Here is a 26,809-nt window from a genome sequence, read left to right on the forward strand (position 1 = left end):
AAGGAAAGACCATTACCAGCCATTACAAAAACACATTTAAGTACACAGACCAATGACAATATAAAGCAATCACACAAACAATTCAGCAATAAATAGCTAGCAACATGATGACAGGATCAAATCAAGGCAAATCAATACTAACCTTGAATGTAAATGGGCTAAATGCCCCAATAAAAAGGCACTGCAAGTAGCAAGCTGAATAATGAAGCAAGACCCAATGGTATGCTGTCTTCAAGAGATCCATTTCACATACAATGACACCCACAAGCTCAAAATAAAAGGATAGAGAAAAATATAGCACCAAATAGAAAATAGAAAAAAGCAGGAATTGCCATCCTAATTTCAGACAAAACAAATGTTAAACCAACAAAGATCAAAAAAGGCAAAGAAGGGCACTACATAATGGTAAAGGGTTCAATTCAACAATATCTAATTATCCTAAATATATATGCACCCAACACAGGATTCATAAAGCAAGGTCTTAGAGACCTTCAAAAAGACTTAGACTACCACACAATAAGAGTGGGAGACTTCAACACCCCACTGATAGTATGAGATCATTGAGGCAGAAAATTAACAAAGATATTGAGAACTTGAACTCAACACTGGACCAAATGGACCTGATAGACATCTACAGAACTCTCCACCCAAAAACAATAGAATATACATTCCTCTCATTTGCACATGGCACATACTTTAAAATCGACCACATAATTGGACATCCTCAGAAAATTTGAAAAACCTGAAATAATACCATCCACACACTTGGACCACAGTGCAATAAAAATAGAATTCAATATGAAGAAAACACCTCAAAGCCATACATTTACATGAAAATTAAACAACCTGCTCCTGAATGACTTTTGGCAAATAATAAAATTAAAGGAGAAATCAGGAAGTTCTTCAAGACTAATGAGAACAAAGATATAATACACCAGAATCTCTGGGACACAGCTAATGCTGTGTTAAGAGGGAAATTTACAGCACTAAATGCCCACATCAAAAAGTTAGAAAGATCTCAAATTAACAATCTAACATTACAACTAAAAGAATAAGAGAAGCAAGAGCAAACCAACCCCAAAGCTAGCAGAAGACAAGAAATAATCAAAATCAGAGCTGAACCAAAGGAGATTGAGACATGAAAAATCACTCAAAAGATTAATGAATGCAGGAGCTGTTTTTTTTTTTGAAAAAATTAGTAAGACAGATAGACTACTAGCTAGACTAACAAAGAACATGCAAGAGAATATGCAAATAAATATAATCAAAACAAAGGGGATATTACCACTAACCCCACAGAAATACAAATAATCATCAGAGACTATTATGAACATCTCTATGCAGACAAACTAGAAAATCTAGAAAAAATGGATAAATTCTTAGACACATACACCTTCCCAAGACTGAATCAGGAAGAAACCAAATCCCTGAACAGACCAAAATTGAATCAGTAATAAATAGCCCACCAACCAAAATAAGCCCTGGACAGTCAGAGTCCCAGCCAAATTCTACCAGATGTACAAAGTAGAGCTGGTACCATTCCTACTGAAACTTTTCCAAAAAAAGTTTCTATGAGGCCAGCATCATCCTGATACCAAAATCTGGCAAAGACACAACAACAATTAAAAAAACTACAGGCCATAGCTGGGTGTTGTGGTGTGCACCTGTGATCTCAGCTACTCGGGAGGCTGAGGCAGGAGAATTGCTTGAAACCAGAAGGTGGAGGTCTCAGTGAGCCGAGATTGTGCCACTGCACTTCAGCTTCGGTGACAAGAGCAAAACTCTGTCTCAAAAAAAAAAAAAAAAAAGAAAAGAAAACTACAGGCCAATATCCTTGATGACCAATTGATGCAAAAAAACCTCAACAAAATACTAGCAAATTTTATCCAGCAGCCCCTCAAAAATCTAAGCCACCACAATCAAGTAGCAATAATATAGAAAGGAATTATTTCTGGGATGCAATGCTGGTTCAACATATACAAATCAATAAACATGATTCATCACATAAACAGAACTAAAGACAAAAACCACATGATCATTTCAATAGATGCAGAAAAGGCTTTTGATAAAATTCAATATCTTTTCTGTTAAAAATTTTCAATAAACTAGGTATTGAAGGAACATACTTCAAAGTAATAAGAGCCATATATGACAAACCCACAGCCAACATCATACTGAATGGGCAAAAGCTGGAAGCATTCCCCTTGAAACTGGCATAGGACGAGGATACTCTCTCTTATCACTCCTATTCAACATAGTATTGGAAGTCCTGGCCAGTGCAATCAGGCAAGAGAAATAAATAAAAGGCATACAAATAGGAAAAGATAAAGTCAAACTATCCTTGTTTACAGACGGCACGATTTGATATCTAGAAAAACCCCATAGTCTCACCCTCAAAGCTCCTTCAGCTGATAAACAACTTCAGCCAAGTTTCAGGATACAAAATCAATGAACAATAACCATTAGCATTCCTATACACCAACAACAGCCAAGATGAGAGCCAAATCAGGATGGCAACCCCATACACAATTGCCACAAAAAGAATAAAACACCTAGGAATATAGCTAACCAGGGAGGTGAAAGATCTCTATAATAAGAATCACAAAACACTGCTGATAGAAATCAGAGATGACACAAATGAATGGAAAAACATTCCATACTTATGAATGGAAAGAATCAATATTGTTAAAATGGCCATACTGCCGAATGCAATTTACAGATTCAATGCTATTCCTATCAAACTAGCAATAATATTCTTCATGGAACTAGAAAAAACTATTTTAAAATTCATGTGGAACCAAAAAAAGAGCCTGAATGGCCAAGGCAATCCTACTCAAAAAGAACAAAGCAAGAGGCATCATTCTACCCAACTTAAAACTATACTAAAGGGCTACAGTAACCAAAACAGCAGGGTGCTGATACAAAAACTGACATACAGTCCATGGAACAGAATAGAGAGCCCAGAAATAAGGTTGCACACCTAAAACCATCTGATCTTCGACAATACTGACAAAAACAGGCGATTAGGAAAGGACTCCACATTCAGTAAATGGTGCTGAGATAACTGGCTAGCCATATGCATAAGATTGAAACTGGACCCCTTCCTTACACCACATACAAAAATCAACTCAAGATGAATCAAAGACTTAAATGTAAAACCCCAAACTATAAAAACCCTGGGAGACAACCTAGGCAATACCATTGAGGACACAGGAATGGGCAAAGATTTCATGAGAAAGATGCCAAAAGCAATCACAACAAAAGCAAAAATTGACAAATGGGACTTAATTAAACTAAAGAGCTTTTGCACAACAAAAGAAACTGCCAACAGAGTAGACAACCTGCAGAATGGGAAAAATACTTGCAAACTATGCATCTGACAAAGGTCCAATATCCAGCATCTGTAAGGAAAAACAAACTTACAAGAAAAAACAACCCCATTAAAAACTGGGCAAAGGATACGAACAGACAATTTTCAAAAGAAGACATATATGCAGCCAATACATGTATGAAAAAAAGCTCAATTTTACTAATCATTAGGGAAATGCAAATCAAACCACAATGAGATACCATCTTACATCAGTCAGAATGGCTATTTAAAAGTCAATAAATAACAGATGCTGGCAAGATTGCAAAGAAAAGGGAATGCTAATACACTGTTGGTGGGAGTGTAAATTAGTTTAATAATTGTTGAAAGCAGTGTGTTTATTCCTCAAAGAACTAAAATAGAACTACCATTTGACTCAGCAATCTCATTACTGGGTATATATCCAAAGGGACATAAAATCATTCTATCATAAAGACACATGCACACATATGTTCATTGCAGCACTATTCACAATGGCAAAGACATAGAATCAATCTAAATGCCCATCAATGGAAGAATGGGTAAAGAAAATGTGTTACATATACACTACGAAAAGGAATGAGATCATGTCCTTTGCAGGAACATGGATAGAGCTAGAGGGCATGACCCTTAGCAAACTAATGCAGGAACAGAAAACCAAATACCACAGGTTCTCATCTATAAGTTGGAACGAAATGATGAGAACACATGGACAAAAGGAGGAGAACGACATACATGAGGGCCTACCAGAAGGGTAGAGGTTGGGAGGAGGAAGAAGAGCAGAAAAAATAACTCTAGTACCTGGGTGATGAAATAATCTGTTCATCAAACCCTTGTGACACAAGATTACCTATATAACAAACCTGCACATGTACCCCTGAACCTGAAATAAAAGTTAAAAAACAAAATAAAAAACCTAAATAGATGAAGATGAAATGTTTTCCAAAGTCCATAAAGCAAATAAATTTTGTATCTATGCAACTTTGTTGGGGAAAAATAAGTTCTTCATCTTCAATGACATGTTGAATATTGGAAATCTTATAAGTATGTTTAAATAAATATAAGAAACTCAATTAGGTATAGCAAAATACATATCAGTTAGAAAGCAACAAAATATAAAACCATATGGCAAATCTTTTAAGAATGTACCCTTTAAAGAAATGATACAAATATGCAAGACCAATAAATACCAATAAAACTCTTTTAGGATAATTTATAGAATGTGACTACACAGTAACTGTGAAATTACTTAAAAAGTCAAAGGGTCAAAGGTACAAAACATTTATATCCTATATGCTAAATGACCAGAGAAGATAATTTATTGACAAAGAAATATACACTCTAAGTCACAACACGAAAAATTCCAATTTGGTAGCAATTAAAGCAAAGCAAAATAAAGATACAACCACATTTCTACATAACTATGCAAGATAAATCAAACCAACACCACAGCATTGGTGAACTGTTGAAAAATAAATATATTGCTGGTAATCCTTGAGGACTTTGCTGAGACTCTAGAGCAGTGGTTACAAAAGTCTTTGATGTAGTAATTTTGTTTTGAGCAATAGATCCTATATATGATATAAATATAATGAGATTTATATATATTTATATATGATATATATTTATATGATATATATTTATATATAGATGATATATAGATGATATAAATGATATAAATGAAAACAAAAATCAGATGTATGTTTCTCTACAGTAGATGTATGTTAGAGTACTGAAAATTGAAAATAACTCAACGATGGGTGGAATAATTGTTGAATAAACCATGATACTTTTTCCAAAATATATATATATTTTTTTCAATAGTTTTTCCAGTACAAGTGGTTTTTGGTTACATGGATGAATTGTGTAGTGGTGAAGTCCAAGATTTTAGTGCACTTGCCACCCCAATAGTTTACACTGTACTCAATATGTAGTTTTTTTACTCCCCACCTCTCTTCCATTTACCCTCTTCTAAGTCTCCAATGTTATACCACTCTGTATGCATTTATGTACTCATAACTTAGCTTCCACTTATAAGTGAGAACATACAGTATTTGGTTTTTCATTCCTGAGTTACTTTACTTAGAATAATGGCTTCAGCTCCAACCAAGTTGCTTCAAAAGACATTATTTTATTTCTTTTAATGGCTGAGTAGTATTCCATAGCATATATACACCACATTTTCTTTATTCACTCATCAGTTGATGGGCACATAGGTTGGTTTCATATCTTTGCAATTGTGAATTGAACTGTGATAAACACATGCATACAAATGTCTTTTGATATAATGCCTGACTTATATTCCTTTGGGTAGATGCCCAGTAGTGGTATTGCTGGGTTAAATGGTAGATCTACTTTTAGTTCTTTCAGAAACCTCCATTCCGTTTTCCATAGAGGTTGTAATGTTCCCTTTCCACCACATCCACGCCAACATCTTTTTTTTTTTTATTTTTCAATAATGGCCATTCTGGTTCAGGCAAGGTGGTATCTCACTGTGGTTTTTATTTGCATTTCCCTGATGATTAGTGATGTTGAGTATTTTTTCATATCTTTGTTGGCCATCTGTATATCTTCTTTTGAGAAGTATCCACGACATTTGCCTACTTTTTTGATGGAATTATTTGTTTTTTTTCTTGCTGATTTGTTTGAGTTCCTTGTAGATTTTGGATATTAGTCCTCTGTCAGATGCATAGTTTGCAAATATTTTATACCATTCTGTGGGTTGTCTGCTTATGCTGATGATTATTTCTTTTGCTGTGCAGAAGCTTTTTAAATTTAATTTGGTTCTATTTACATGTTTTTGTTTTTGTTGCATTCACATTGGGGGTCTCGGTCATAAATTCTTTTCTTAGGCCAATGTCCAGAAGAGTTTTTCCTAGGTTTTCTTCTAGAATGTCTTTGGTTTCAGGTCTTAAAGTCTTTAATTCATCTTTAATTGATTTTTGTATATGCTGAGAAACAGGGGTCCAGTTTCATTCTTCTACATGTGGCTTGCCAGTTATCCCAGCACCATTTATTGAATAGGGCATGCTTTCCTCAATTTATATTTTTGTATGTTTTGTCAAAGATCCATTGGTTGTAAGTATTTGGCTTCATTTCTGGGTTCTGTATTCTGTTCAGTTGGTCCATGTATCCACTTTTACACCAGTACCATGCTGTTTTGGTTACCATAGCCTCGTAGTATAATTATGATTTGAAATTAGCTAATGTGATGCCTTTGGACTTGTTCTTTTTGCTTAGGATTGTTTTGGTAACTCAGGCTCTTTTTTTTATTATTCCATATGAATTTTAGGATGTTTTTTCTAATTTTATTAGAAAAATGATGTGAGTATTTTCTTCCTTTTTTTTTTTCTTTCCCCCTCTTTTTTGAGACGGAGTTCCACTGTTGTTGCCCAGGCTGGAGTACAATGGCGTGATCTCAGCTCACTGCAACCTCTGCCTCCCAGGTTCAAGGAATTCTTCTGTTTCAGCCTCCCGAGTAGCTGGGATTACAGGCACCCACCACCATGCCAGCTAATTTTTGTATTTTTTAGTAGACACGGGATTTCACCATGTTGGCCAGGCTCATCCTGAACTCCTGACCTAAGGTAATCCACCTGCCTTGGCTTCCGAAAGTACTGGGATTACAGGCATGAGCCACCTAGGCTGGCTTGATGTGGGTATTTTCATAGGAATTGCATTGAATCTGTACATTCCTTTGGGCACTATGGTCATTTTCACGGTATTGATTCTTCCAATCCAGAGCATGGGATGTATTTCCATTTGTTTGTGTCATCTATGATTTCCTTCAGCAGTGTTTTGTCTTTCTCCTTGTAGAGCTTTTTCACCTTCTTGGTTAAGTACACCCCTAGGTATTTTATTTTATCATTTTCAGCTAATTGTAAAAGGAATTGAGTTCCTGATTTAATCCTCAACTTGGTCATTGTTGCTGTATAACAGTGCTACTGATTTGTGTACATTGATTTTCGTAACCTGATACTTCACTGAATTAATTTATCAAATCTAGGAGTCTTCTGGAGGAATCTTTAGGGTTTTCTAGGTGTACAATCATGTCATTGGCAAACAGATAGTTTGACTTCCTCTTTTCCAATTGGTGTGCCCTTTGTTTCTTGCTCTTGCCTGATTAGTCTGACTACCACTTTCAGTACCATGTTGAATAGAAGTGGTGAAAGTGGGTATTCTTGTCCTGTTCTAGTTCTTAGGGGGAATGTTTTCAACTTCTCCCCATTCATATGTTGTTGGCTGTGGGTTTGTCAAAATAGCTTTTACTGTTTTGAGATATGTCCTTCTATGCCTAGTTTGTTGAGGGTTTTTAATCATAAATGGAAGGTGGGTTTTACCAAATGATTTTTCTGCATTTATTGAGATAATAATATAGTTTTTGTTTTAGATTCTGTTTATGTAGTGAATTACATTTATTGACTTGCATATGTTGAACCATCCCTGCATCCTTGGTATGAAACCCACTTGATCATGGTGAATTTTCTTTCTGATGTGCTGTTGGATTTGGTTTGCTAGTATTTTATTGTGTTGAGAATGTTTGCATCTGTTTATTAGCCATATTGGTCTTTAGTTTTCTTTTTTCATTATGTCCTTACCTGGCTTTGGTATCAGGGTGATATTGGTGTCATAGAATGAATTAGGGAGGATTCCTTCTTCCATAATCATTTGGTATAGTTTCAGTAGGGTTGGTACCAATTCTTCTTCCTCTTCTTCTCCTCCTCCTCTTCCTTCTCTTTCCTCCTCCTCCCTTCCTCCTCCTCCTCCTTCCTTTTCTTCCTTCTTCTTCATCTTCTCCTTCCTCCTTCTTCTTCTCCTTCCTCCTCCTTCCTTCTTCTCCTTTCTCCTTCTCCTCCTTCCTTCTTCCTCTTCTCCTTCCTCCTCCTTCCTCCTTCTCCTTCCTTCTTCCCCCTACTCCTCCTCCTTCTTCTTCTCCACGCCCTCCTCCTCCTCCTCCTTTTTTTTTTCTTTTATGAAACAGAGTCTCACTCTGTCACCCAGGCTGGAGTGCAATGGCATGATCTCAGCTCACTGCAACCTCTGCTTCCTGGGTTCAAGTGATTCTATGCCTCAGCCTCCCAAGTAACTGGGACTACAGGGGTGCACCACTACACCTGGCTAATTTTTGTATTTTTAGTGGAGACAGGGTTTCACCTTGTTGGCCAGGCTGGTCTTGAATCCCTGACCTCAGGTGATCCGTCTACCTTGGCCTCCCAAAGTGCTGGGATTACAGGCATGAGCCACCACACCCAGCCCGAATTCTTCTTTGAATGTCTGGTTGAATTTGGCTGTGAATCTATCTGGCCCTGGAGTTTTTGTTGTTGTTGGCATTTTTTTTTCTGTTACTGATTCAATCTTACTGCTTGTTATTGGTTTGTTAGGGATTTTTATTTCTTCCTAATTCAAGGTAGAAGAGTTGTATGCTTCCAGGAATTTAACCATTTCCTCTAGATTTTCTAGTTTGTGTGCATAGAGTTGTTCATAGTCATCTCAAATGATCATTTGTATTTCTGTGGTGTCAGTTGTAATGTCTCCATTTTCATTTCTAGTTGACCTTATTTGAGTTTTCTCTCTTCTTGGTTAATTTAGCTAATGGTCTATCAATTTTGTTTATCTTTTTAAATACCAACTTGTTGTTTCATTGATCTTTTGTATTTTTTGTTTCCATTTCATATAGTTCTGCTTTTATCTTTATTTTTTATTTTCTTCTGCTAGCTTTGGGTTTTTTTTCTTGTTGCTCTAGTTCCTTGAGGTGTGATGTTAGGTTGTCAATTTGTGATCTTTCAGGCTTTTTGATGCAGGCATTTAGCACTATAAACTTTTCTCTTAGCACTGCTTTTGCTCTATCCCAGAGGTTTTGATAACTCATGTCACTACTGCCATTCATTTGAAGAATTTTAAAATTCCCATCTTGATTTAATTGTTAACCCAGACAGCATTCAGGAGAAGGTTGTTTTATTTCTATGTATTTGTATAGTTTTGAGGGTTCCTTTTGGAGTTGATTTCTAGTTTTATTCCACTGTGGTCTGAAAAGATACCTGATATAACTCCAATTTTTAAAAGTTTATTGTTTTGTGGCCTATCATATGGCCTATCTTGGAGAATGTTCCATGTGCTGATGAGAAGAATGTATATTCTGCAGTTCCTGTGTAGAATGTTCCATAAATATCTGTTAGGCCCATTTGTTTTAGAGTGAACTTTATTTCTAGTGTTTATTTTTTATTTTCTGCCTCAATGATCTATCCAGTGCTGTCAGTGGAGTGTTGAAGTCCCCTACGATTATTGTATTGCTGTTGAGCTCTTTTCTTAGGTCTAATAATAATTGTTTTATGAATCTGGGAGCTCAAGAGTTAGGTGCATATATATTTAGGACTGTAATATCTTTTTGTTGGATCGATTATATTTATTATTGTATAACGACCTTCTGTGGTCATTATACAATAATAGCTACTCCTGCTTGCTTTTGGTTTCCATTTGCATGGAATATCTTTTTTCACCCCTTTACCTTGAGTCTATATGAATCCTTATGCATTAGGTGAGTCTCTTGAAGACAGCAGATATTTGGCTTGTGATTTTTTAAATCCATTCTGCCAATCTGTATCTTTTAAGTGGAGCATTTAGAACATTTGAATTTAATGTTAATAATGACTATTCCAGTCATCATGTTGATTGTTACCTAGATACTTTGGTTTCCTCACTGTGTTATTGTTTTATAGGCCCTGTGACTTTTCTGCTTTGAAAAGTTCTATTCTGGTGCACATTGACCTTTTATTTCAAGATTTAGAACTCATTTTAGCATTTCTTATAGGGCTAGTCTGGTAGTGACAAACTCCCTCAGCATTTGCTTGTCTGAAAAAGACAACTTCTTTTTCTTTTATGACACCTAGTTTTGCTGGATTGAAAATTGTTGACTAACAGCTATTCTGTTTAAAGAGGCTAAAGATAGGACCCCAATCCCTTCTGGCTAGTAAGGTTTCTACTGAGAAGTCTGCTGTTAGTCTGAAAGGTTATCTTTTGTAGGTTACCTGATGCTTTTGTATCACTGCTCTTAGGATTTTTCATTCATAATGACTTTAGACAGCCTGATGACTGTATGTATTGCTGATGTCCTTTTTGCAATGAATCTCCAAGGAATTCTTTGAGCTTCTTGTATTTGGATGTCTAAATCTTTAGCAAGGCCAGGGAAGTCTTCCTCAACTATTCCCTCAAATAAATTTTCCAGACTTTTGGCTTTTCCTTTTCCCTCAGGAACACCAAGGAATCTTAGGTTAGGCCATTGTACATAATTCCATATTTCTTGGGGACTTTGTTCATTTCTTTTAATTCTTTTTTTCTTTAGTTTTGTCTGTTGGGTTAATTCAAAAGTCTTGTCTTTGGGCTCTGAAATTCTTTCTTCTACTTGGTCTAGTCTATTGTTAAAACTTTCCTCTGCATTTTGTAATCCCCAAATGTGTCTTTCATTTCCAAAAATTCTGGTTGGTTTTTTTTAAAAAATACATATATCTGTTTAGAAAATTTTTCATCCATATCCTGAATGTTTTAAAAATTTCTTTATGTTGGTTTTCACATTTCTTTTGTATCTTCTTGAGTAACTTATTAATCAAGCTTTTGAATTCTTTATCTGGTATTTCAGATTTCTTTTTTCTTTTTCTTTTCTTTTTTTTTTTTTTTTTTGAGATGGAGTCTCACTCTGTTGCCTAGGCTGGAGTGCAGTAGCAGGATTTTAGCTCGCTGCAACCTCCACCTCCCAGGTTCAAGCAATTCTCCTGCCTCAGCCTTCCAAGTAGCTGGGATTAAAGGTGTCCACCACCATGCCCAGCTAATTTTTGTATTTTTAGTACAGACGGGGTTTCACCATATTGTTCAGGTTGGTCTTGAAATCCTGACCTCAGGTAAACTGCTCACCTTGGCCTCCCAGAGTGTTAGGATTACAGGTGTGAGCCATCATGCCCGGCCTGGATTTCATCTTAGATTGGATCCATTACTGGATAGCTAGTGTGATCTTCTGGGGATATTACAGAACCCTGTTTTGTCATATTGCCAGATTTATTTTTCTGGTTCCTTCTCATTTGAGTATACTATTTCTTCTAATTATTTTTGAATTTATTTTTTATTCAACTGTATTTATTTTTAAATTTTTTTTCCCTTGAGGATGTGACTTTAATGATTACAGTTTTGTTTTTTTTTTTAATAACCTAATTCAGCTATGAATGCTTTCAGAGTTAAACATTCTTTACGAGTTTCTTAGTTATGGAGAGTCTTTTTAGGATGGCTTTCTCAGATGCTGGGTGTAGTAGCAATATGCATGGTGTGTGAACAGATTCACTGTCTCTTGTGGGAATGGCAGAGGCCTCTTGAAGCTTATCTCACTCCCCAGTGGTGTGCACTTTTTATTTATTTTTCCCCCAGTATTTTATTTACTGGGTTGAACAGTTCAGGCTTCAGGCCAGTAGAGCAGGTGTCCATGGTTAAACACTGGCTGTGGGTAAATTCAATACCCAATGGTGGGCAGAGGTCCCAGCCTTGACAGAAGTCACTGGGGGAGCTCTCAGTGAAACACACTGATGTCTTCTCAGGAGGAAAAGTGGGAGCCACCTCAGCTTCCCTGCCAGTCCAGCAGAAAAGTTATCCACCTTCCAGTCACACTCCTGACCCAGTGTTCTGGCTATTCAGATCAGACAGGCACTTCTTTTCATTTGCAGGAATGTCGATATTCCATGTAGAGAGGGATGGTAGCCTCTACCCCTCATGCAAGTCTGAACCTGGAGGGTACTCCTTCTGTGGGGATGCAGTCACCCTAAAGTGTTCCCAAAAGGCTGTCTACTGTTTCCACCCATGCTGAGCTCCTATGGGAGAAGTCCCAGCTGTGTCTGCAGTGGTGGGTGAGGGGAAGAAGAAATCCCCTTCTCCAAGACCCTTCATGAGCACCAGGGCTGCCTGTTGGGGTAGAGTCACAGACTTTCCCCCACTGGGCTCAGCACTGCATCTGTACTTCTGCTGAAACAAACTTCACACAAGAAGAAAGTCCTGGGACTCACGGCTTGCCACCTGGATTCTTTTGTCCTATGGGGGTGCTCCCTTGATGTGGTGTACCCCCCTTTCCCCAGGAGTAGGAGTCTCTGAAGGCCAGATTACTGTGAATGCTGCTGCTCCTCTGTGTCTAGCTGACCAGTTGGGCTGCCATCCTCCAGGCCGGTGCTGGGGAATGTCTGCAAGGGATCCAATGATATGACCTGTCCTCAAGTCTCCCAGCACTGGGTACCAGCACCAGATCAGATAGAGGTGGCTGGGGAGTGATATAGACTCTGTGAGATTCCTTGGTTATAAATAGCCTTGGTGTGTTGGCTTTCTCAAATGCCAGCTGTAGTAGTAATGAACTGGTCACGTGGACAGACTTAGGACCTCCTGGTTAGTTAAGGTGATACAAGCAATTGTGATAGCTGAGGTCATACACAAGTTTTTGCCTTCCTGAGCACTGTGTTCTTCTGCCTGAAGATTCTGTAGTGGCTGTATCAGTTGACCTCCAGCTTTGATCCTTTCATCACAACACTTCCTAAACTCTGTGCTCATGTGCCAAGCCACCTCTCTTCCTTCATTCAAGTATTTCCTGAAATGTGACCTTCATTTGTGCTTGCCTTCTGTTACCCAGGGGAAGTACTCTGATATCTCAGGCAACGAGCGGGGCCATAGGGCTCCCAAAAGTTTCTGTCCTTTGTGTTATGTGACCAGCATGGGTGGATGGGCAAAGCCAGGTAGGGGCTGGGTCAGGCAAGTCCATGTTCTGGTTCTCGGTGTGCAGACGCAAGCAGCGGCCCCAGTGGGAATCAGAGGGCAGTTCTCTGGCTGCTGAAGTAATGTTCCATGGGGGAGTACAGTGGCTTCTGCTGCACAGAAGAGTCTACAAAGGGAGTGGGGAGCAGCAGGTGGCAGTAAGCCCCACCCAGTTTCCATGCACTTGGCAAGGCAGGTCTCACACCTGGAATGTTCCACTAGCAGCAGCTCACTGGGTTCCAGGCAGCCTATGCTCAGAATTCAAAACTGCCGCAGACCATAAGCCTTCCCCATGGAGATGGATATTGAGGCTCTCAGGCCACACTCCTCCTGGTCTGCCCAAGAAGCAGGGGCACCCAGCTCCTGCTTAATCTCCATTGGGAGCTTCTCTCATCCTGTGACTGCTGCCTGAATTAGCTGGCTGACTTCTAAAGTGAAGCACCCTGTGAGGCAGGATCAAGAATGGCTTCCCTCTGTCCCCACTGGAGACTGGGAGTGCACACACAGCATGTCCCAATGCTACTCCTTCTCATATACTCCCCACCATTCACTACATTAGCTCTAGCACTGGGTAGGGTTAAAAAGCTTCCCTCATGGCCTGGATTGCCAGGTTCTCCAATGGAAATGTATATCCCAGAGGCAGCTTCTCCCCGCTCACACTCTGGGGATTTTCAGGTTTATACCTGGCTCATGGTGTAGGCTGCAGCCTGCTGCTTCTTTCAAAGGGTCTGGTTTCCATCAGTTTTCCTGTTCCTGTGTTGCTTCTTGAAATAAAGTTCACAGTGTGAATCTCTACACAGTACTTTGTCTTTCCAACTGGGAGAGGCATGCTAATGATGCCTCCAATCTGCCATCTTGGAAAAACACCCACCATACTTTAAGACATGCTGAAATATTTATATGGAAAAAAGAAGATACATAGTATGTACACACTGTATATACTTTGTATAAAAATATGGCTTTATGTTCATTGGTTTCTTTTTGTTTTCCTATAAAGTTTCTTAGAGCTCTGATTTGTTTTAAAGATGTTGATTTGATTTACATAACAATTTAGTGCAACATTCTAAGCTTGTGGCATTTACTCGATCTTGACCAATTTTTTTTTAATGGAGAAAATGATGTATCATTAAACATAAAGAAAATGTGATAGAAAGATAAGTCATAATGGCTGGACCAGTGAATATTCTCCTTCTCATATACTCCCACCTCTCACTAAATTAGCTCCAGCACTGGATAGGGTTAACACCTACTTAACTCTTTGAGAATAATAAAAGACCTTTTTGATTAGCATCATCACAAGTGATTCATTGACTGTGGGTCAGAATATTTCCTACTCTCAAAGAAGTTAACTTGTCTGAAGTCATACAATTAGAAAGCGGCAGAACAAGACTGGAACTTAGCCTTTCTGGCTCTCAAGCTGTCCCTGGTGTGGGAATGGGATGCAAAGAACAAATGGAGAGGATAGAACATGAAGGAAAAAATGGACACGCTTTTACTGAAAAGGGAGAGAGCCTGGATGAGATGCATGTGAGGTAAGTCTGCAGTTGAAGTGGTAGGTAGGCAGTAATTGAAGGAAATTTTTAAAACTAATGATCAGGCCGAGGAGGGCGGATCACCTGAGGTCAGGAGTTCAAGACCAGCCTGGCCAACATGGTGAAACTCTGTCTCTACTAAAAATACAAAAATTAGCCAGGCGTGGTGGCAGGCACCTGTAATCCCAGCTACTCAGGAGGCTGAAGCAGGAGAATCGCTTGAACCTGGGAGGCATAGGTTGCAGTGAGCTGAGATCACGCCATTGCATTTCAGCCTGGGGGACAAGAGTGAGACTTCATCTAAAAAAAAAAAAAAAAAAACTAATAATCTCTATGTCTTTATTATTTATTGATTTAGAGATAGGGTCTCACTCTGTCACCCAGGCTGAAGTGCAGTTGTGTGATCCCAGCTCACTTGCAGCCTCGACTTCCCGGGCTCAAGTGATCCTCCTGCCTCATTGTCCTGAGGAGCTGGCACCACAGGTGTGCACCACCATGTCTGGCTAATTTATTTATTTATTTTTATTTCTTGTAGAATTGGGTCTTCCATGTTGCCTAGGCTGGTCTTAAACTCATGGGTTCAAGCAACTCTCCTGCCTTGGCCTCCCAAAGTGCTGAGATTTATAGTCAGGAGCCACCACACCTGGCCATGGTTGCTATTTCTTAGGGAGGATGTTGTCTATAAGTGAGAGGGCAAGAGTTTGAGGAAGGAGTCAACGGTTTAGAAGAAGCCATGGGAATGGTGGGGTGAGAGGTGAGGGAAATGAACAAAGATAAATATAAGAACAGAAAAGAAAAGAATTGTCAACCTTTATCCAGTTGAGATTAGAAACCAGGTATTTACAGTGGTGACAATCCACCAATTCATACTCTAAAGTGAAAAAGGCATATCATTGGTTTGATTCCATTTTATAAAAAACAAAACCTGTAGTGTGTATAACACATGTGTAGGAAAATGTGTCCCTCCTAGGGAAGAGAGTGCTTTATTTCTAGAAGAGGAGTGTCTTTGAGACTAGGAGAAAGGACTTTCACTTTTCCTCTCTATACTTCTATATGGTTTGAATTTTTTATAACAGAAATGTATTTTTTCCAGTACTTGTGTAAAACATGCAGAATGTGAAATGATGGTCTAGTAAGGGTTCCTGAGCTGGGTGCATGTCTCTGTCTCCACAGAGATCATTTAAGACCTATTCTACAGTAACTTGAAGCTTCAGAGCCAGCAAAAGTCCCACCTGGCTCCTTCTAGCACAGCGTGCACCTCAGCCTCCCAAGTAGCTGGGACTACAGGTGCCCGCCACCACGCCTGGCTAATTTTTTTTTTTTTTTGTACTTTTAGTAGAGACGAGGTTTCACCGTGTTAGGATGGTCTCCATATCCTGACCTCGTGATCCGCCCGCCTTTACCTCCCAAAGTGTTGGGATTACAGGCGTGAGCCACCACGCCCGGCCTAGAACAGCTTTCAATAAACAGATGCAGGCGCTATGGCTAGCTGAAACCTCCCATCCCAGCAGCAGTGGGATCAGGTGTCACCTTCCAGCGCCGGCTCTGTTTTAGGCCACAAGTGCACGCTGTGCTAGAAAGAGCCAGGTGGGACTTTTGCTGGCTCTGAAGCTTCAAGTTACTGTAGAATAGGTCCTAAATGATCTCTGTGGAGACAGAGACATGCACCCAGCTAAGGAACCCTTTTTGTGATATTAATTCATATAGGTTTTTTTTCTTTTTCTTTTTTTCTCTTTCCCATTTCCAAGAAGATCCATTATGTACCTTTTCCTTGGGGATTATCTAGTAGGAGAAAAGCAGTTGTTCAAAGACAAAGACTTCTCTTGTGTTTTGTGAAAGCTTCAATTCATCAAGGAGATTGTATTAGGCAGGGAGGGTGGCAAGGAGGAGGAGAAGGTGGGAGTCCTTGCATGGAAAGATGTAGAAACAGAATGGATATTTCTGCTAACTTGATGAAAGAGATGAAAGATGTTCCATGAGAATCGGGAGCTACTGTTCTGGGGTGTAGATTTCCACAGGTGTGGGGTATATAGGTGAGACTGGATGGTAATACTGAGGCTCCCAGCCGTGGAAAATATTACTGTGCCCAAAAGGAAGTGGTACGTTAACTACATACTTCTAGGAGACTAGTGGGCTTGGGTAATGAACATCTCAGTGGTGGCTTATGTGGATCAAAGCCTGGAGAGGGTTCTCTATTTATTTTTCTCTTGCTAAGACTCATGGGAACTTTTGTGTTACTCAGTTGGATATTACCTTGAAGTCACAGTTTGAGGTAAGGGCTTGGATGCAGGTAATTTACTTAGGAATTAATCCAACGGAACAAGAGTATGAGACAGAAAGTAAAGGAAAGTTAACATGAGGTTGCATTATTTAGTTGGTTACAGCTACAGCCTCAAAAATTGTTCACTTGAAGTGTCAAGGAACAAGCAAGAGAAGCATTCATTCATCTGCTCCTGCCCCCTGCAGGTTGGGGCAACAACCTCTCGGTTTGTGTGTCTGGTAAGTGCTGAGTAGGCACCTATGGGCACACGTAGCAAGGAGTCAGAGAAGCCCTGAAGCAGGAAGTGAGAAAAACAAAGGTTAAGTCTGAGGTGAGATACTGTCAGTGCAAAGAGGTGGAAGCCTTCAGGGACCTTTTTGTCACAGCTGGAATCTGAGCTGAGGCTTAGAGGATGTGAAGTGGGGCTGATACACGTTTCCTGTGCTGTCTGATACAGGGAAAGGGGCTCAATAATGACTAAGCAATATGGGACATAGAGACTTAAACAGTTTTTTTTCTCCTGATTAAAAAAGTAATACAGGCTGAATGTGGTGGCTCACACCTGTAATCCCAGCACTTGGGGAGGCTAAGGTGGGAGGATCACTTGAAGCCAGCAGTTTGAGACCAGCCTGAACAACATACTAAGACTCTGTCTCTACAAAAAAGGTTTCTTAAAAAATAACTGGGCATGGTGGCACATGCCTGTAATTCTAGCTACATGGGAGGTTGATGCAGAAGGATCAGTTGAGCCCAGGAATTTGAGGTTGTAGTGAGCTGTGACTGCACCACTGCACTCCAGCTTCGGCAACAGAATGTGACCCCCCAATTCTAAAAAATGTAATACATATATTTTTGGCGTCAAAATGAATTTAATTTGATTAAATGGAATTGTAATCTTTATGATTTATCCTTGTTTCTGGACTAAGGTTTATTCCTGTTATGGTAACACAATGCCATATAACAGGTATGTCTTTTTTTTTTTTTTTTTTTTTTTTGAGATGGAGTCTTGGTCTGTTGGCCAGGCTGGAGTGCAGTGGCGTAATCTTGGCTCACTGCAACCTCCGACTCCCGGGTTCACGCCATTCTCCTGCCTCAGCCTCCTGAGTAGCTGGGACTACAGGCGCCTGCCCCCACGCCTGGCTAATTTTTTTGTATTTTTAGTAGAGACGGGGTTTCACCGTATTAGCCAGGATGCTCTCAATCTCCTGACCTCATGATCTGCCCACCTCAGCCTCCCAAAGTGCTGGGATTACAGGTGAGCCACTGCGCCTGGCCAACAAGCATGTCTTAGTCTGTTTTTGGTTGCTATAACAGAATACCTGAGACTGGATAATCTATAAAGAAAAGAGGTTTGCAGTCAGAATGGCTATAATTAAAAAGTCAAAAAATAATGGATGTTGGCAAGGAGAAAAAGGAATACTTATACACTATTGGTGGGAGGGTAAATTAGTTCAACCATTGTGGAAAGCAGGGGGTGATTCCTCAAATTGCTAAAAACAGAACTACTGTTCAACCCAGCAGTCCCATTACTGGGCATATACCCAAAGGAATATAAATCATTCTATCATAGAGACACATGCACATATATCTTCACTACACCACTATTCACAATAGTGAATACATGGAATCAACCTAAATGTCCATCAATAATAGACTCAGATAAAGAAAATGTGGTATATATATACCATGGAATACTAGGCAGTCATAAAAAAGAATGAGATCATATCCTTTGCAGGATCATGGATGGAGCTGGAGGCCATTATCCTTAGCAAACTAATACAGGAGCAAAAAACCAAATATTGCATATTCTCACTTATAAGTGGGTGCTAAATATTGAGAACACATGCACACATAGAGGGAAACAACACATGCTGGGGCCTATAGGAGAGTGGAGTGTGGGAGAAGGGAGAGGATCAGAAAAAATAACTAATGGGCACTAGGCTTAATACCTGGGTGACAAAATAATCTGTACAACGAACCCCCATGACATGAGGTTACCTATATGAAAAAACTGCGCATGTGCCCCTTAAGTTAATAAAAAGGAAGAAGAAGAAGAAAGAGGAAGAAAAAGGAGGAGGAGGAGGAGGAGGAGAAGGAGGAGGAAGAGCAAGAAGAAGAAGAAGAGAAGAGAGAAGAGAAGAGAAGTATTTTGGCTTATGGTTCTGGAGGCTGGGAAGTCTGAGATTGAAAACCTGAATCTGTTGAGGGCCTTATGGTGCTTCTTAACATGGTGGAAAAACAAGGGATTGCATGGCAAGAAAAGAAGCAAGAGTGAAACAAGAAAGCTGAACTCACCTTTATAATAACCCACTCTTGTGATAATAAGGTTCCCTCCCATGAGAACTAACTGACTCTTGTGAGAATGGCATTAATCCCTTCATGAGAGTTGAACCCCTGTGACATAAACACCTCTTATGGACCCTACCATCTTTTAACACCATTACTTTAGGAACCAAATTTCAACTTGTGCCTTGGAGGGAACAAACCACATCTAAACCATAGCAAAGCACTAAACAACAACAACAACAACAACATTAGCTCCTTTTTTCTAATCACACGTCAATTAAGCACACATATGTATATACATACTTGTCTAAAAAATATGAGGAAAAGTTCTTAGGAAGTTCTGTGATTCCATTGTGAGTTTATACTGGTGTCCTGTCAGCATTTGGCTCTGAATTTTCAAGAAACTGACCTGGGATCTCTTTGCTTCCCAAAATAGTTGTTTTGGGATTTGGAATGTATCTCTATTCATTATTCTGTAAAGAATCCCTGTAAAGATGGCTCCATTTAGAGTACAGCTTCTCAAACTTTAATGTGCACACAAATCACTCAAACTGATGCTCATCTACCATCTCTGCTTTATGTTTCTCCTTAGCACTTATCTTCTAACATACTACATACATAACCTACTCATCCTGTTTATTGTTTGCCTCCTCCACTAGAATGTAGACTTAATGAAGGCTGACGTTTTGTCTATGTCTCTGGTGCCTCGCTCAAAGTAAGAACTCAGTGTCAGCACTCCAATACATATTTGTGGAATAAATGAATAAATATGTAAATTCATCAAAGTAAGTTGCATTTTAAAGTATAATGAGTATTTGCTAGATATTAAGCATTGTGGGAGGTAGTTTGTGGAATCCCAAGATAAAATAACACTGGAAATACTTGGAGTCTGAAAACATGCTCAGATGAGATGCCTCTGCTATGTGACCTCTCCTGGCTCTCAGTGAATTTAAACAGGTTTGGTGCTATCAGTCATGCTTACCTAGAAGCTTTGTACTCTTATACTTGAAATAAGGTCAGCTGAGGAGGGTAGGGTTTTACTAGTACTGTTATTAAATTTTAGGGAAAAAACTGGAAGCTCTCAATTCAGCCTTTCTTATTAAAAATAAATCCAATCCCTTCCTCCCACCCCGCCATCCAACACACACACACACACAAAACACTGGGCAAAAAACAAAAACAAAAACAAAACACTGGGCCCCCTCCCTTCAGGAGTTGACAGGTTAGTGGGGAAGACAGATATGTATAAATAAATGTAATAAAGACAGAATTATCAAAACTCTGGTACAGATAGAAGCTGAATACTGGAAGAGCCCAAGGAATCAAGTCTGAATTGTGACTTGGGGCAGCAAGGGGAGACTACATGAAGGTGGAAACATTTGAGTGATGGTAGAATTTTTACTGATGAGGATGAGGAAGAAATTTCAGGGAAAGGGAACAACTGGAGCAGAGGCCTGGGGACATAAATATGTTCTTAATGTTTTATTCAAGGGATAATAATCTCTGTTGTAACTGACCTGTGGAGCACTGTGTGGACAATAAGTGAGAAAAGGTTAACTGGGACCTGATAGTATAGAAACATGAAAATCAGAGTCTTTCATATTAGGGTCTTCCATTGTAGCCACATATGAAAAAAAGACTTGCTCAGGCCCTATGTGAATTATGCATGTGTACTTGAACAGCTCCCTAGGTGGTCCTAGTGGGAGCTAAGATGATGACTTAAAAGGTGATGTGGAAGGCAGTGTGAGAGGTGAGATGACTGGAGGAGGCAGGAACTGGAGGCAAGGAATCTGGGTGGAAGATTTGCAAAACCAGGGTAGAGTTTGTGGAGAAATAAGACGAATCCAGTTCAAGTTGGTGGAGAGATTGGTAGCACTCTTATCTGCTAAATATTGAGGGTATCTCAAGATCCATAGGCTAGAAGCTAGCTTAAGTGATCCTTCCTCTTGCGTTTGTGGCTCCATGAATTTCTCCTTTCTTTATTGGGAACATGTGACACAGATTCTAACTGGTCATGGTATATAGTATAAAATAGTAATTAAGAAGCATGATATAAGGTCAAAGGACTTACCTTGCTCCATGACCTTGGGTAAGTCCTTACAGTTTCTAAGTCTTTATTTTCTCATCTGAAAAAAGGAAAAAATAAATATATTGAGAGGATCGAATATGCAGATACTTGGTTGAGTAGCTAGCTGTGATAGTCAAAGTTGTGTATGCTCTGCTGCAGTAAGCATTAATCCCCAGATTCCTGTGGTTTTAGATGAGACTTATTTTTCAATCACATTACTTGTCTACTGTGGATCAGCAGAGGGACTCTGCCCATTGTAGTTACTCAGGGACCCAGGCTGACAGAATAGCTACCATCTTGAATATTGTTAGTACCTATATCAAGGGGAAAGAGAACTCTGGAGGGTCTGGCACCAACAACTCAATGCTTGGTGAAGAACAGATACATGTCTGTAATCCCAGTATTCTGGAAGGCCTAAGCAGGAGGATTGTTTGAGGCCACGAGTTCAAGATCAGCCTTAGAAACACAGTGAGACCCTGTCTCTATAAAGTTTAAGAAAGAAGAAGGAGGAGAAGAAAAAGAGGGAGAAGGAGAAGAAGGAGAAAAGAGATACATACCATCCCTGCTGACAACTTATTGGCTGTTGGCCAGGGCCAATCATATGGTCCCACCCACTACAGGAGGATTAAGAAGTACAACCCTACCATGTACCCAGTAGATGGGGGAGCCTGAAATATTTGGTAAGCCTTTATTACTACTATTTACTTATAACCTAAGATCTGCAATGTTAACTGTCTTCCTTCCTGCACCCCTGCCTCATCCTTGAGTCGCCATTGCAGGGGGGCAGCCATCCACTAGCTCTCCTCACCTAACTAGCAACAGAGTCCTCACAGTGCCCTCTAGTGGCACCTAGACTTATTTCATTAGCCCTAGGCGGGAACTTAATTCTGAGGCATCTGGAGCAGAATTTACTGAGCGGGGTTGAATAACATTAATTACATTAATTAATGTTAATTAATGTACAGGCTATAAAACATTAATTGTCCAGTTTGCCTTACTTTGTAAGCTTCATAAAAGCATTCAGGATAAGCCCGTATGCCCTGAAACTACCTTTTCAGGAGAATTCTGGAATCTATCCTTCCTTTTTGGCAAGAATATCTAAACTTCAATAATTTAAAGGACCTAGATACAAAACCCAACATGTTTTCACTATGTAGATGGATTCTATTGTATAAACCCCCCTTCTGTCTCCAACAACATTTCCTTTCTTATAAACCATATAAATATTTATAGAGATGGAGCCAAAACCATTATGTAATTCCTGAAAGCCTACCTGCAAACTCAACTAGAATAATTATCCTTAATTATAAGAATAATAGGGAGGAGTTGCTTCTGAAGGAACCAAAATGTCATGTTCCCAGCCTCCTATTATGGCTTCCTAACTAGAGTCCATGGACACCTGACCACAACAGTATTTTCATATAATTGATTTCCTTTGTAATTCCATGTATTGTATTTTATACATTTAAAAACATTAATCTGAGAAGAGGCTCAAAACTTCATCAGTCCGCTAGAGTCACTTGGCATCTTAACGTTGTAAGATTGAAGCTGTATTTGCCAGTGTGAAGAAACATTTTAAATTTCGCCACAGGGTGGTGCTATTGCTTTAAGGGTAAGAAAGAGTAAGTCAGCAGGTTGAACAAGAATCTGTTACCTCCGAGAAGATTGAGAAACAAAGTGGTGATGTGGTCACAGAAACTTTAGTCTTAGTCTTAAGTGGCAGTTACAAATTCCTAGCAGATAAAATACAAATCCATTAACTAAGACATTTTGGTCTAGTATATAAGATGTGGTTGGTAACGGTTTTTCCTATTTTAAAGAAGTGTATACTACAAACATTATATACCCCTCAAGATTTTGAGGAGCTGTTAGCCAACCAATTACGTAAACATTCATTCTACACAAGATTAAAGATTTTCTTCAACACACAGGTGGGTGACCGTGGTATCATTTCTCTCACCCATGTTGTCAGTTTTATTTTTCCCCTTGGCTCCATTCTGGGTGTAGACATCATACTTCACATGTACTGAATTCTAGCAAGGCACAATCATGATGAGATGCACACGGCAAGTTCAAAAGTAGAAGACCAACTTCTGAATGGGAACTGATAATCGAATGATGAAAACTGCACAAAGAACCCAAGGAACAAACATAAAATGGAGTTGGTTATACTGGCAAAAGCAACATATACTTACAGATAAGACAACTTACTTCAAAACAATCTGGGGGAGAAGGTGGTGATGGAGAAATGGGTAGTGGTATAGTCAAAATAAGATGATTATGTGATAATTGTTAAAGCAGGGAGATAGGTAATTGGGAGCTCCTTATACAATCTATTTTTTTTATATATTTGAAGTTTTTCATTAAAATAATTAACATCCATAAAATAATATAATATTAAACGACTGAATTTTTGGTGATCAGTGAGTATATACCAATAAAATAACATAATGTTAAAGGGCTGAATTTTTGGTGATCAATGAGTATATACCAAGCCACAGAATTACTGGAAGGGAAGGAAAGATGAACACTGATATAGAAGAAGTTGTAAGTTACAGAAAATGGATAAACTTCAGAAAGGTGTGATACTGAGTTGTGGTACTCAATCCCCATTTAGATTAGACTTTTTTTTTTTTTTTTGAGAAAAAGGTTTTGTAACTTTTTTTCATTTTTTTATTATACTTCAAGTTCTAGGGTACATGTGCACAACGTGCAGGTTTGTTACATATGTATACATGTGCCATGTTGGTGTGCTGCACCCGTTAATTCATCATTTACATTAGATATATCTCCTAATGCTACCCCTCCCCCTTCCCCACACCCCACAACAGGCCCCAGTGTGTGATGTACCCCACCCTGTGTCCAAGTGTTCTCATGGTTCAATTCCCACCTATGAGTGAGAATGTGTGGTGTTTGGTTTTCTGTCCTTGCGATAGTTTGCTCAGTATGATGGCTTCCAGCTTCATCCAGGTCCCTACAAAGGACATGAACTCATCCTTTTTCATGGCTGCATAGTATTCCATGGTGTATATGTGCCACGTTTTCTTGATCCAGCCTATCATTGATGGACATTTGAGTCGGTTCCAAGTCTTTGCTATTGTGAATAGTGCTGCAATAAACATACGTGTGCATGTGTCTTTGTAACAGTATGATTTATAATCCTTTGGGTATATATCCAGTAATGGGATGGCTGGGTCAAATGGTATTTCTAGTTCTAGATCCTTGAGGAATCCCCACACTGTTTTCCACAATGGTTGAACTAGTTTACAGTCCCACCAACAGTATAAAAGTGTTCCTATTTCTCCACATCCTCTCCAGCACCTGTTATTTCCTGATTTTTTAATGATTGCCATTCTAACTGGTGTGAGATGGTATCTCATTGTGGTTTTGATTTGCATTTCTCTGATGGCGGGTGATGATGAGCATTTTTTCAATGTTTGTTGGCTGCATAAATGTCTTCTTTTGAGAAGTGTCTGTTCATATCCTTTGCCAACTTTTTGATGGGATTGTTTGCTTTTTTCTTGTAAATTTGTTTGAGTTCTTTGTAGGTTCTGGATATTAGCCCTTTGTCAGATGGGTAGATTGTAAAAATGTTCTCCCATTCTGTAGGTTGCCTGTTCACTCTGATGGTAGTTTCTTTTGCTGTGCAGAAGCTCTTTAGTTTAATTAGATCCCATTTGTCAATTTTGGCTTTTGTTGCCATTGCTTTTGGTGTTTTAGACATGAAGTCCTTATCCATGCCTGTGTACTGAATGGTATTACCTCTTTTTGTTAGTTTTCCTTCTAACAGTCAGGACCCTCAGCTGCAGGTCTGTTGGAGTTTGCTGGAGGTCCACTCCAGATCCTTTTTGTCTGGGTATCACCAGCGGAGGCTGCAGAACAGCAAATATTATGGAACAGTAAATGTTTCTGCCTGATCCTTCCTTTGGAAGCTTCGTCTCAGAGGGCACCCGGCCGTATGAGGTGTTAGCTGGCCCCTACTGGGAGGTGTCTCCCAGTTAGGCTACTCAGGGGTCAGGGACCCACTTGAGGAGGCAGTCTGTCCGTTCTCAGATCTCAAACTCCATGCTGGGAGAACCACTACTCTTTTCAAAGCTTTCAGACAGGGGTGTTTAAATCTGCAGAAGTTTCTGCTGCCTTTTGTTCAGCTATGCCCTGACCCCAGAGGTGGAGTCTACAGAGGCAGGCAGGATTCCTTGAGCTGTGGTGGGCTCCACCCAGTTTGAGCTTAGCAGCGGCTTTGCTTACCTCCTCAAGCCTCAGCAATGGCAGATGCCCCTCCCCCAGCCTCACTGCTGTCTTGCAGTTTGATCTTAAACTGCTGTGCTAGCAGGGAGCAAGGCTCTGTGGGCATGGGACCCTCCAAGCCAGGTGTGGGATATAATCTCCTGATGTGCTGTTTGCTAAGACCGTTGGAAAAGCGCAGTATTAGGGTGGGAGTGTCCCGATTTTCCAGGTACGTCCATCTGTCGCGGCTTCCCTTGGCTAGGAAAGGGAATTCTCCAACCCCTTGTGCCTCTGGCGATGCCCCGCCCTGCTCCATGGGCTGCACCCACTGACTGACAGGCCCCAGTGGGATGAACCCAGTACCTCAGTAGGAAATGCAGAAATCACCCGTCTTCTGCTTGCTCATGCCGGGAGCTGTAGACTAGAGCTGTTCCTATTCGGCCATCTTGGAACCTCTGTAACATTTTTTTCTATCAGATCTAAAACTTAGTTTTTATGAAACTTTAAGTCTCCTGGACTTTTGTTTGGGAATAGGTGAGTGTGGAGTAAGGGAATTGGTGAGAGTCAGCAAAAACCAGGTGTTAGGGAAGACAGGAGACTCTCTTTTCAGCATTTTTAGGCAAAAGGGTCAGGAAGAAAGCTGGTCTTTCCTATTATCCTTGTAAATATTTCATGGTTTTTAAAAAGAGGAGACTTAATTAGTTTATTTTTATTAACTATGATCCACTTGAAGATATTTATTTTGAGAAATCTATTTCATGTTCACTGACAAAAGAACTTTCCAGGTTGTTATAAATGCATGTCCATGGAATTTAGTATTTTCGAAAAGGTCAGATAGAAATGCTTTTTTATCCTTGAATGCCTCTAGATCTGCTCTAACCACAAGAGAAAAAAACGCCTTTAAGTTGACCCTTCTTAGCATTCAGAAAACCACTCATTTTTTACTTTTAGCAGGATAACTAAGGAAGACCTTTCTATTTTTAGTTTTACAAGGACAAGTAGGAATTGCAACTTAGTCTCTATCAATACAAGAGTAGTACTTTACCCTCTTGTATAAAAGAAACTATTTATTAATGATAATGCAATATAGCTTTATTTAAACCAAAAATACCTATAAGCCAATTAGTATTGCAGTCATTTAAAAATCATCTAATTGGTAAGCTGATTTTTTTCTCCCATACCTTGTCTACCATTAAGATTCCACCATGAGGTTGGAGTCTGGAAAGAGAGGATGTGACTTAGATGAAGTGGAAAGCATGAAAGTTGCCCCTTCTGGTTCCAGGGGATTGTAGGGGAGAAGGGAAACAGATTGAAGAGAG

The 26,809-nt window shown here is 39.5% G+C and overlaps 1 long non-coding RNA gene across 1 annotated transcript in view; it reads right to left on the reverse strand.

Moving 5' to 3' along the window:
- The window catches only part of LOC140712929 (uncharacterized), a 37,085-nt gene extending 13,695 nt beyond the window's left edge, over positions 1–23,390 (reverse strand). The window contains exons 1-2 of the long non-coding RNA XR_012094777.1: positions 23,224–23,390; positions 21,267–21,321 (exon numbers count right to left, since the gene is read on the reverse strand). This is a non-coding gene — a long non-coding RNA (uncharacterized lncRNA). The remainder of the gene's footprint in view (positions 1–21,266; positions 21,322–23,223) is intronic.
- Between the last annotated feature and the right edge of the window lie 3,419 nt (positions 23,391–26,809).

This window comes from Chlorocebus sabaeus, chromosome 12, assembly GCF_047675955.1.
Source record: "Chlorocebus sabaeus isolate Y175 chromosome 12, mChlSab1.0.hap1, whole genome shotgun sequence".
NCBI classification, from domain to species: domain Eukaryota; kingdom Metazoa; phylum Chordata; class Mammalia; order Primates; family Cercopithecidae; genus Chlorocebus; species Chlorocebus sabaeus.